General features: G+C 39.7%; 1 protein-coding gene across 4 annotated transcripts in view; it reads left to right on the top strand.

Annotated features, from left to right (window-relative positions):
* The window catches only part of WDFY3 (WD repeat and FYVE domain containing 3), a 150,682-nt gene that overhangs the window by 26,578 nt on the left and 111,491 nt on the right, over positions 1–12,613 (top strand). For all 4 annotated transcript variants that reach the window (XM_053975347.1, XM_053975345.1, XM_053975346.1 and 1 more), the window contains exon 2: positions 4,935–5,029. The gene's annotated coding sequence lies outside the window, so the exon portion shown is untranslated. The remainder of the gene's footprint in view (positions 1–4,934; positions 5,030–12,613) is intronic.

Here is a 12,613-nt window from a genome sequence, read left to right as displayed (position 1 = left end):
GTTTACTGGAAACAGATGTAGTACCTTTCTTTACTTGTTCCTGCATGCAGTTTTGCAATACTATAGTTCGTTTTAGCAGAAGTAGTGAATAAGAAACAGTAATGAAAAGAATGTTTTGGAGGGAGCCAGAAACTGTAGTTTTTCACCTGTTTGAGGTTTTTGTTTGTTTTTTACAAATGGGTCTGACCCTTATGTTGGTTTTTAAGGTCTTGTCTTTGTCGGAGGAAAACATCTGGCTCTTCCATCCTGATCCTGTCGTTAAAACAGCTGGGAGTACTTCTACAACATATTGCCCACATTTGTGTTTCTTCTCTCAGATTTTATGTACAGCGGGAATACATTGTTGCCGAAGTTATTTCTCATCATAGTAGGCAGTGTGAATTCAGATCCAGGCTCCTGCTGGTCTGTGATCCTGACCTCTGACCTCATCTGGCTGAAGGCAGGCTTTGACATCACATCCCTTGCAGTGTGTCTGAAAGTGAACCAGTGAGGTCAAGAATGCATGATAAGCACACATCTCCACTAGAAAAGGCAGAAAATGTACTTGGATCACATGTTTATGATCCCTTTGATTTCTTTCCATCACAGGCAGGATTTTTATCTTTATCCTATGTGGAGTAAGTGCTAGCACTCAGCTATTGTAATTCCTATCAACAACAGTTTATATGTAATGTCTTCCTTGTCTCCTCTTTGATGTAACATGTGAGTTTGTTTTGTAACTTTGCAAAAAGTGGAAGCAGGGAGGAAAATGCCTGGTTAGATGTAAATAGGTTTCTGTTGAATACCTGTGGTGTGTGTAGGCACAGAAGAAACCTTATGCTCCTGTAGGACTTTCATTTTTTAATATTGTGATGGCACCAGTATGGTGTGCATAAAGTTGATAAACATAGTTTATCCACAGAGGAATACTTGGAAAATAAATAAGGGGAAAGCAACTAAGATAAAAGTCTGCATAATGTTTGTATTTCTTTTTCAGAAATAAGATGTACATAAACCAAATTTGAATGGTGTTACTTGATCAGTTTTCTTCTTTGCAGGAACCAAGTGATTTGTAATTGCTGAGGTTTTGTTATTTTAGCACTTTTTGTGTGATGTCTGGTGGGGGTAGCAATCAAATTCTATTTGATTTGTTAAGCTCTAGAAATAGTCAGTACTGAGATACTCTGGCAAAATAAAAAAAAGTCCTAAAACACCTGGTTGAATACCTAGTAGAATGTAGGTCTGGAAATGTTTGTTGCAGCAAGCAAATTATTTAATTCACCAGAAAAAAGGAGTAATGGCAGCTAAAAGAAGTTATTCAAGTCATAAATATATATTATTAGAACTTGATTTAAACTTTTTTGCATCAGTTCTGAAGAAGTGTGTTTGGATAAGAAATAGTTCAACTTGTTTATATATATAAAAAAACCCCCTTATAATTCCAGAGTGCATATGTTATAAAATACATGTTCAGCCAATGGACTTTGCATTTAGAAAAGGCAAAAAGCTTTTATTCATATGATGGAAAAAATATTTTTAATTACCTTATGTATTTAGACAGATTACCTAAATAAATTCTTCAAGAACTGCCTGTAGATTGGGACTTGTCTGAAAAAGATGATGTCTGTTAAAATTAATGGTAACTGCAGCAAAGTGTCACTTAGGTTTTTATTGGTCATGCTCAAGCTGGCCACCCTAATATTATGTTTTGAGAAAATAGTTGCAAATTATATGTTCCAACTCCTTGAACTGAAGGAAAGCCCTTCAGTGCAGCAGGGAGCTTTATGTAAGCCATGGGTGGGGATGTTTTTGATGGCTGACAGTTGTTTGCTGAATGACACTTGGAAATGTGCTGAATGACACTTCTGGAAAATACTAGACATGGCTGCTGCCAGGGTTCAGTGGTGGGTCATGAAAACAAGGTGACGCAGACGCCATCTGCACTGCCATCGGCTGAATCAGACGCTACCTGTGCGTGCAGCATTCTGGGGAGGAGCAATCACCACCCTGTTCGTTTTGCTCTGCAAGTAGAACCACCCTAACTCCCTGTTGTATTTGTTACTTATGGTGTACTTTTTCATGAGGTAGTTGCCACTTGAGACGCTTTTGAAGTGGTCAGGAGCAGACACCAGATACGGAAAGGGCAGTTTGGTTCTTTGCTGTGCTGCTTTTCTGTTGTGGGTTTGAGCAGCTTCTGGATAGTGTGTGATCTGCAAATGGGAAAGTCATTAGCCAGAGAGCAAGGTGCTGCCTGTCTGGAGAGGTTTAGGGTGTACTTACATTCCTTTCTGCACCCTTTTAGTGGACAGAGATGGACAAGGAAGCCTGGAGGCAGCATAGCCATGGAGTACCATACTGTCTGCGTGTTGCCAAGAGATCCATTGTCCCTGTGGAAAGTCAGTAATCTAGTTCAGATGGAGATAGGGTGAATGCCCTAAGAAATCATCTAGGAAAGCTAAATCTGAATCTTGTGTGAAAAACATAATCCTTTCATCCAGGAAAGGTTTTGTTGAACATGCCAGTCAGTATACTTCCCAGAGATATTTCTCCTTTACACTGGAGACTCAATAAGGCAGGAGGGTGACTAAGCTATGCCACCCTCTTGACAATGACCAGAACTGGTTATCCTTTCTCAGAACTTGCAGCAGAGTTTTTGTCAGAGTAGCTACCATTTCTTCTTGAGGGCTTCTGTGCTTCCACTGGGCTGGAGGGTGTGAGGAGTCATTTGAACTGTCTTTGGTGCTTCCAGAGTTTTGCTCTTTGTGACTGGCGGGTTCAAAACTAACCTGTTTTTTTGCTTAGTTTAGTTGCATTTCTTCGGAGGATGTTTGTGTTTTTGGATAATGAAGGTTGAAAACATCTTCCTTTTTCTCATTGCTGCAGTATGATGGTGTGTGCTCTTGGTCTTGCAGTCACTTTTGTTAACTGATCAACACAGGGGAATTAAAGCTTGGGCAATACTGAAGATTGGTTGATGGAAGTAAAGTAGGAGTGCTTTAATTTTTGGCACCACAGAAGGCATTTAGTTCTTTTTAACTGTGTTTAACAGGGCCTCCTGCTTCCCTGTGTTTATTGGTTTTGAGACTGCAAGTCAAAACAATTAACTTTACGCAGATACATTTGATAAAGTCTTTCTCAAGCTATTGTGACCATGACAAAATATGGAAGTAGGATAAATGTAAGGGAATCAGGACTTAGAGACAAGGCATTCCAAATGTACTGTGGGAATATAGATAAACCATAGATAAACTTTTGGTTCAGAACCAAGTAAATAACACATATGAAAGAGAGTTGCAAGCTATCTTCAAGGTTGTACTTCCTCATGGCCTTTTTTACAGTTTTAGCTGGAAAAGATGCTGATACTACCCTTTAATTTCTGCTCAAGGAAGCTTGTGGGTTTTGTGTACTTGTAGTGTAATTGGTCATTTGAGCTTTGCAAATATAGTAAGTGTTCATTAAGTCCAGTGCAATCAGAGTCTGGTCTGATTTGGAGCCTGAAACCTCCATTGTCTGTATTTAAAAACAAAAATCTATCATTTTGAACCTGAGGGGTATTTGGTTATATAATAAAGTTCTTAAAAGGGTGAAATGAAGATAGCTGAAATGGCAGTTCCTTGTTTGTTTTAAGGTTTGTCCAGTAACCGTTCCTATTACAAAAGGACATTTTGTTTATCATCTTAGTTTAAATATTTACTTGCTTCTGCAGAGATAAAATCCAAGTGCTCTCCCTACTTTTGGTATTTCTGAGTTCCATGGTCTGATTTCTACAGTTTTACGTGCTGTGCACACAGGTGGTGTTTGCCTGTGGCTGGTGGTTCCTTACTTTTCCCATGAGTAGATGGAACTGGAGGGGTTTCATGGTCATGGACTATGGAGTTAAGAGAGAAATTCTCCTTTAGTTTTTAATGCTGAACACTTGAACTAGCCAGCAAGTTACTTAAGATTTTAGAGCATAGAACAACATAGTGACAAAATTTTATCTTGTTTTAACCTCTGCAACATTACTGTGAGGAGGATTTTCACATTACCACCATCTCTCTTACAAAGCCTTTCAAAGGTACCTGATGCTGTACTGCTTTTTTTACCCAAGTCAATTTCCCCCCACCAAAATATTATCTGCTCTTTTAAGGTACAAAATATTTAAACAATAAATGATATAAATTGTATTATAAAGTTTATCCAGTTGCTTTAGGTATGCCTGTATTGTGTAGTACTCCAGAGTGTAGGAACACTGTACTAATAGTGCCAAATGGGACTGACTGGGAATCAGAGGTAAAATAATCAGAGGTCTGCCAACTCATGGCTAATAACCAAAGTGCAGCATTTCACCTAGTTATTTGCCAGGTCCTACAAGTTGCCATTCCTGGGTTTACTGCCTTTACCATATATCTGGGTTAGCTGGAGAACCTTGTGCTGAAGTGATCTCAGACTTGGTGCCCCTTGTTGGCTTGTGTGTGTCTGCTTGCAAGTTCTAAGATGAATATTTTATAACTCTGAAAATAAGAGGCAGACAAACTAGGGGAGAGGCCAGGGAAAACCATGTGTTCAGTAGCTTCACAGCTGCTCAGCTGGGTTAGTATCAATGTAGCTTAGTTCTTATTCCCGTGCTGTAATGATAAGTTACTTGGTTCCTGAGAGGGATGCTCTTGCTGATCACGGGCTGTCAGTGCATTCATTACTGGGCTTGCACTTTGCATTAACTCTTTTAGCACTTCATGTGCTCTCAGTGAGTGTCATTTAATCAGAGAAATACTGCTGTGTTGTCAGTTTCTAGTTTGCTACTGTTCCTTTTTCCAGAGCTATTTAAAAGATTCCTTACTTTGTGAAAGTCCAGTTGTCATAGGAATGACTCCTCTTTCACTTCAGAAGAGCAGAGCTCTGTGACTTAAAATGTGATTTATAAATGTGACTTAAATTGTCACATTTATATTCTAACCTTTTTCTCTTTTACCTAGTGAGAGAGCAGCTTTGGTGTTGAAGAGAAACCTCGGAAAGGAATGGGCCCTGTTCTCTTGAAGCTGTTTGCCCTGATCCCAGGAATGCTGTAGAGGTTAGTGATGTGAATGTTGAAGAGCTTTTGTGGAAATTGCCTTTTGATGTGTAATTGGCACACCCTTCAATAAATTCTGTGTGAAGCAGTTCATTTGCCTGTCACAGAAAGGGAGTTAATTCAGGCACTATCAGAACACAGTCAGCGTAAAATTGCTGTACCCAAACAAAATTTAGGATTCTGTTTATTTGTGGGGATGCTGTGGAAATACATTGCTGAGTGGTCACAGAAAGTTGTGTGGGTGTGATGCATGCTCAGAGACAAGCTGCATTAAAATTGGAGATTTTTATCAATAGGTTAAAAAAAAGGGTAAAAATTATCATAATGCATGAGTCTGTAGTGTCTGATTCTTCTTTGAATTTCTCAAGTCTCTCATTTTTACTTTGAGAGAAGAATACTGCTGATCTTCAGTAGAGTTGACAGGCTAGGAAGGGTCCATTCTGTATCCACACAGAGGTAGTGTTATATCTACTTCTGCCTCAAGTGACTTTTATTTCAGTGTAATATCCTAGTTTACTTGGTTTTGTATAAACTGTATACACTGCTTGCTGTGAATGTTTTTCCCCAGAGCTCTATAATCCTGCTACAAATATTACAGACTACAGGAGGCTTCCTTTTGCAGCTAGAACTTTCAGTCTAGTTTACTTCCATGTTTTTTGGAAAGTTGCCAAGGATTAAGTAGATTTATCACCCAGTGGATTACTTTTTAACTAGTGAAGTAAAAAAAAACTTGTGTAGCTGTTAAATTCAGTAAGGCTTGGTTTTACTAATGAAACAAGAATGTAGCAAGTAAATTAGATGGAGTAGTGGGAAAGAGAGAGGGAAGAGGTAGGCTTGAAGTGCACTCCTGAAGCAAAGAGGTGAATTTCTATAGGAGCAGTTGAGTTAAAATCTATTAAATCTGTCTGCTTTATGGTAAAGGATTCTAATCTTTGTTAGCTTACTTTACAAGCATAGGTGTGTGTGTGTGTGGTGTGACTACTGAAGAGTAATGTCCAAGCTATGCTAGGACACCCTTTGACATACAGACCCGTTTGGAGCAAAAAGAAAAACAACCCAATGGAAAAAAGGCTGCAGCATGTCACAGACACTGAAAGTGAAGAGGTGACCCAGTGGGAAAAAACAAGGAATTGTTAGTTGGCATCACTCTTCGAGGCATGAAGAGCTCAACAACTGCAAATGCTGCTACTTCTTACCAAGAGCTTTAGTCATTGATGTATTCTTGCCATCTTTATCTTGTTTCATATAAAACTGAGAATTGTAAATTGTTCAAGGGTGAGGTATCACTTCTAATTCAACAAAAGCATACAGAAAGACAGAAACCCCAAAGCACGTCCTTCCATGTGAAATCCTCCACTCCAACATCAATGCTTTCAATTCTAGTTCTGTGCTGCTGCTTTTTTTCTTCCAATGTTTTATTCATTAACGAAACTCACAAACCTGTCCACAAGGGCGTCTGACAGAAATACGCCTTTTTTTTTACTTTAACAGAAAATACCTAGCTCCCTTCAACCTATTGTGTTTAGATTTTTTTGAGACATATATACTACTTTATGGAGAATAAAAGAAGATGAAAGATCCATCTCCTCTCGTGGTAGTCTCCCTCTTGACTTAGTAAAAGCAGTTGGTTTCAAGTGACCTGTTGAATGCAGACTATTTTGTGACTCTGTGAAGACTGTCTTGTTAGAATCCCAATCTGCTATTCAGATACTTATGTAGTAAATATTTCCTTGGCACTTCATGCATCCTGTTCTTCCAGTTCTGAGGATGTCCAAGAGCTGGCAGAACTTAACAGCTTGGTTTTAGGGTTGTGGTTATGTTTCTTTCAGACCCAAGCCTGCTATATTTGATTGGGTTGAGCTCTCCATGGGGCCACATTGAGTTTCTTTCCAGCTGTGGAATGACTTACCTGCAGCTACATGCATAGTAGTAAAAATTGTGATGCAGTTTATGAGCACATAGGAGATAATGAGATAAGGGAAGACAGCTAAACAACATAAATCTGCTAGGGAGAAAATTGTGTCAAACTCATTAGTTTGCTTCCTTGACAGATGAATTAGATTAGTGCATAAGGGAGGCAAGGGATAGAAGTGATACAAATAGAAGTGTATAAGGTTCTGAAGGATGTTCTTTTGAGTGTAATATGTGCAGTGTTTTGGGTTTTTTAAATGGGATCTTCCTTAAATTACTATATTGCAGGAGCAAAATTTATTAAAAATGGTTCTGTAGAGCACTTAATAGGGATTCAAGATCACTTGGAAAAGCATTTGAAGTAGGCTTCCATACCATACTAGCTTGTCATGGCTGGATTTGACAATGACACTCATGATTTAGATTTTAGTACATGGAGTAGAGTTTACTTACGAGCTGTGCAGGTGAGGTCAGTTTGGGAGTAGATAGAATGGGCAGTCCAGAGAGTTGATACGAAGCTGTCACTGGGGTAAGCAAAGTGTGTATGTTGGCTTGACACAACTCACCCTGTGTTTATTTGTTATACCAAAGGACCTCAGTCAGTATGCAGAACCTAATTATGCTGAGTTTACTGCATTGGATGGCCTCTTCCAACGCCCACAACACTTATGGTACTTTTCTATCCTTTAGAAAACTGCAGCACTGAAACCTAGAACTTGTAAGGAAGTGTTTGTTTATTTGTAGCAGTTTCTTTATTCTGCCACAGGGGGAAAAATGTATGAGTAGGGAGGAGTGACCATATTTTTTTAAGAGCTTTTTTAAAATAAGATATGAAATATCGACATAATTGTTATCTTGGGCTGGTGTCAGAGAAGTCTTTCATACTGCTTTGTTTTAAATTCCCTGTGATAGAAAGGGGTGTTTGTGTGCCATACTGTTGTGTGCACAATGCTCTTCTCACAGTTGTCAGGTTATCATGAAAGATTCATTTCATGGCTCCCTTAGAGGTAAACACTAATATTTCACACTGGGTCAGTAATTTTTGCTAGCAATAGATTAATGCCTGAAACTCCCTTGTCTGACATGTTCCCATCTGTAATGCCATAGTTTCCTGCGGATGGGAAGCATAGTGAGGCAAAAAAAAAAAAAACAAAAACAAAACAAAACAACAACAAAAAAACCACCTCTGTTTAGGTTATCTCTGTGGGGATGCTGTTCTCTGTTTCTGTGATCCCTGCTGCTATTTTCCTGACTTCTTGGGGTATGGCTTTTTCCTTGATATCTAGCAAATGTTTTGCTAGCAAAACTACAAATTAAGAAGATACACCTTAGCAGCAGAGAGCGGTGCAGCAGTGGTGTAATTGGAATTACAAGAATGCTGTGAAAGTTTCATGCCCCATCTTCTGTCCCAAAGGGAGGGGGAATATTGGAAGAGCCACTGCTGATAAGCGATAGCCTGTGAAAGACAAGCCTTAGGCAGTCCCTTGGAAAGACTTCTAAGTCCCATGAATTAAAACAAAGTGGAGGCACGGTAAACCTAGTTTTAGAGCTTTCCCTTGTTTGATTTTAATTTCAAGAAGATGCCTGGGAGGAATCTCAAAGGCACATTCCTGTAGATGCAAGAATAACTGTTCAAAGTGCTGGGAGATGAAACTGATATGCAGCAATTTTTGTAAGTGAGGAAATAATAGTGCAGAAGTGGGCTAACATCTGCCTATGTTGCAGTGAGAGTATATTAGAAGTACTGTTTACTCTTTGTTATTGCTAAAAGGTCACCTTAGGAGAAGACAGAGAAGTAAAATCAAACTAAAGAAAGATACGTAGGATAAAATTGTGAAGGAATATATGAATGTATAAGAGAAGCCTTTGCTTTGATACTATTGTTGCAATTAAATCTTAGTATTGAGCATTTATTTACCTAATTATTTCATGTGCCTTTGCCAGCATATTAGTGGGTTTCACTCTGTTTATTGCATTGTGTTTGTCTTAAAAATAAAAAAGAAAATAAGAGTAGTTATCCTCATTCTGTACACTGCTTACTGTCGAAGCTTAAAAGGAACACAAAAACAGAGAAAAGGGATAGCAACTGAAAAAGTCTTGTTTTCTCTCTTGTGGGGAGCAAGTTCTGTCCCCAGGTTCTTTGCATTCAGAAACAGCCAAGCACAGTGCAGGTCATCTAAGTGAGGCCATACACTTCAACAGATGCACTGAGGAAGAAGTGATTTGCATTAAATAACTACTCAGTGATTTCTGTACCTGTAAATGACATTACAGTGCATTTTATAGACAATTACTGTCTCTTTTTTTTGTTCACTTCTTTATGTTTTTTTCCTCCAGCAAGGAACTCTGTTTCCTTAGTGTGAATATTATGTGTATGTGTAGGTGAATCCAAGGGAAAAATGTGAATAAACTCCATGTCAGTAGTTGTGCTTTTACTAAGTGGGTGCTCAAGCTCTCTTAGCTTTAGTTGGAAAGCAGTATCCACTATAGCCATTTGGGTGTCATTCTGGGAGAATTCTTTTCAGAGAACTGCAGCTTCAATCATAATTTGTTTTCTCTACCCTTGGTTATTACTAGGGGAAGGGGCAAGTGTAGTGGTGAGACATAACATGCGAGTTTGGATAACATAATGGATTTCCTTGGAAAATACTACCACTTCTGAATAGTTTTTGTTACTGAAACAAAACACCTGGCAGTTCTAGATTGTACGGTGCTGTGCACGAAAGTAGCATTGCAAGCTAGAATACTAAACAGTGTTAAAAAAACACGACAAACCAAGAAAGCCCTGAAAAGCAGAAGAGTTAGTCAAGAAAATCCACATTGTATCTGATACAGATTTTAGTAAGGAGAGTCTCTTGTCTTTGGTTTATTTTTCCCCCAGAATAATTAGTTCTATTGTAACCAAAATTGAAATGTATTTACTTTCCTGTGTGATAAGAGAAGCAGGAAAATGTTATCTTGCAAATTAATTTGTAAGCCATGGTACATCATTCTCCTTTGCCGTGATTGTGCTGCTGGCCAGATGTCGATTTGCTTGAGCATACAGTTTTTAATCTTGATCCGGCGCTTGTGTGAGTTGGATTTATTCTTTGTGAAGCAGCTGTATCAGTGACTGGGGCCTGTGCATTGCAAGGACGAGGGATCCCTTCCCTTGGAGTCCCAGCCTGCCTGGAGGGAGCAGCTGCTCCTTGCTGACAATCCCTCCCGCCTGGGCACTGGTACAGTCCTCGCGGGGGCTGGTGGTGCAAAGCTCGGCAGAGCCGCCTGACTGCCACAGGGATGTTTACTGACCAAGGGCTGGCAGCATCTTGGAGGCAGGGGAATTTGTCTCCTGTCTCTAATGTCTTACAAGGGGATGACTTGAAAACTAAGATGCTGGCACTGAACTTGAAGAATTCAAGGTAGGATGAGACCTAAATGAATCCCAGCTCCTCTTATTTCTTTGCATAATACTTTTTCCCCATAGACTAAAGTTTAATTCCATGACTAGCACATGTGAAGTTGTACCTCTTGTTGTCAGAGTTGTTGTTATAGGAGAACTTGAACCAAAGCTAAGATTGATCAGAGATTTAGTCAAAATCTAGTGATATTTTTGAATAAAATGAGTAATGTACCAGTGCATAATTTTCTGTGTTTAGGATGTTGGCTCTAGAGAAATAAGTTAAAAGTAGGTAGTAGACATTTATCATCCCAGCTAAGGAAGAAAATAATTGATTTTAGTTTGTCACATGGGTAGTTTTCAAAATACAGCTAATACTAGCCTTGAGTGCAAGGCTAGTTGCACTGTGCTGTGAAGCAAGCTTGTTGTCCAGTTATGTTACACATGTTCTACGAAATCGAACAAGTTGGAGAAAATAATATTAAGGTAGTCTTTTCCCTGTCTCTTGAGTGCTATAGGCTTCATTTTTTTTTCTCTTTGAATTAGAGAAACTCACTTTTGGGGGGATTTCTAGCAGTCCTATTTAATCTTGTAATACACTGCAAACTGGTGTAGGGAAATCATTTATTCACTGTGAAATACAGCTTTTATTTAGGCACTATTACCAAGCAGGGCTAGAACATGAGTAATGAAGAGAAAAACAAAAATCGTTTTGAAAGTAGTTATGGTAAATAGTAAATATACCAACCTCTTTATTGGCAATCAAAAATGAGCAAAATAAGCATGGGTTTTCTAAACTGTTGCAGCTTTTTCCCTTTATGAGAGATACCAGCTTTAATATACAATAATATCTACGCCCACTTCAATCATTTAATAAGTGTACCATTGAAAAAAAATTTCACTGGAGAAGTGAAAGAATCCATTCATTTGAGTAATTAATATTGCTTTTAAAGTCTGCAGTTTTAGTCTGCTTTGTAGGTTTGTGTTTTTTCTTAAGTGTTTATTTTGTGGGGTGTTTTGTCTTTTCTTTCCCCTCTTTTATTTTTTCCTGTTTAATCCTTTGTCTGACACATTCACTGCTGGGGATGGAAACCTTGTAGCTCTGATGGGCTATTTCTGAATCCAAACAGCTCGGTCCTGCCTTGGATATGTCCCAGGCTTTCTCTGCAAGACAGTGTTCTGGGAGCAGTAGTCCTTGTGTTACTGAGGAGCTAGAGCTGTTTTCTGTAAAGAAAGGTTCACAATCAGCTCTTTTGTCTTTGTTCCATGTTAGGCTCCTGAGATGTGTTTCCGTGTGCAGTCTGGTGGAGCTGGATCCAAAACCGCCCTGGGAGCCCAGGAGGTAATCTAGCTCTACCTGCAATCCTCAGGTGTTTGAAGACTGAAGATGAGACTGAGAGGGATTGAATTGCTTTTATCTGCAATTTGTGACTGTTATCCCCAGAGGATCTTCTGCCACCCAACAGAGAGGGGTCAGGGGAAGGAGAAGGAGGAGAAGAGAGGGAAGGTGAGGAGAAAAGACAGTACTTTTCTCCCATTATTACAATACTTGCTTAGTTACACAAAGTATAGGAATCTTTACTGTTTTTCCCACTGGTGGTGGGTGCCTCCTATGAGGAGCAGCTGAGGGAAGTGGGACTCTTTAGCCTGGGGAAAAAGAGGCTTGAAGAGGACCACACTGCTCTCTGCAACTACCTGAAAGGAAGTGTTAGTGAGGTGGGTGTCAGTCTTCTTTCCCGAGTAACAGGATGAGAAGAAATCACAGAAACATTAGGGTTGGAAAGGACCTCTGGAGATCATCCAGTCCAGCCCCAATGCCAAGGCAGGGTCACATGGAGCAGGTGACACAGGAGCACGTCCAGGTGGATTTGAAATGTCATCAGAGAAGTAGTCTCCACAACTTCCATGGGCAGCCTGTTCCAGGGTTCTGCCACCCTCAGTATGAAGAAATTCTTCCTCCATGTTGAGGTGGAACTTCTTGTGTTTTAGTTTATGGTCATTGCTCCACATCCTGTCACTGAGCACTGCCAGAGAGTCTGCTACTGTTCTCTGGGCACCCACCTTTGTGATATTTATGGGCGTTAATGAGATCCCCTTCAATCTTCTCCACACTAAGCAGGTCCAGCTTCCACAGTCCCTCCTCACATTAGAGGTAATACAGATCCCTCATCGTCCAGATCCTCTGCACCTCTCCAGTAGCTCCCTGTCTGTCTTGTCCAAAGGACCCCAGAATTGAGCACAGCACTCCAGATGTGGCCTCAGTAGGGCTGAGTAGAGGGACAGGATCACCTCCC

Source organism: Vidua macroura, chromosome 4, assembly GCF_024509145.1.
Source record: "Vidua macroura isolate BioBank_ID:100142 chromosome 4, ASM2450914v1, whole genome shotgun sequence".
In the NCBI taxonomy this organism is placed as follows: Eukaryota; Metazoa; Chordata; class Aves; order Passeriformes; family Viduidae; genus Vidua; species Vidua macroura.
This window is presented reverse-complemented; position numbering and strand designations above follow the sequence as displayed.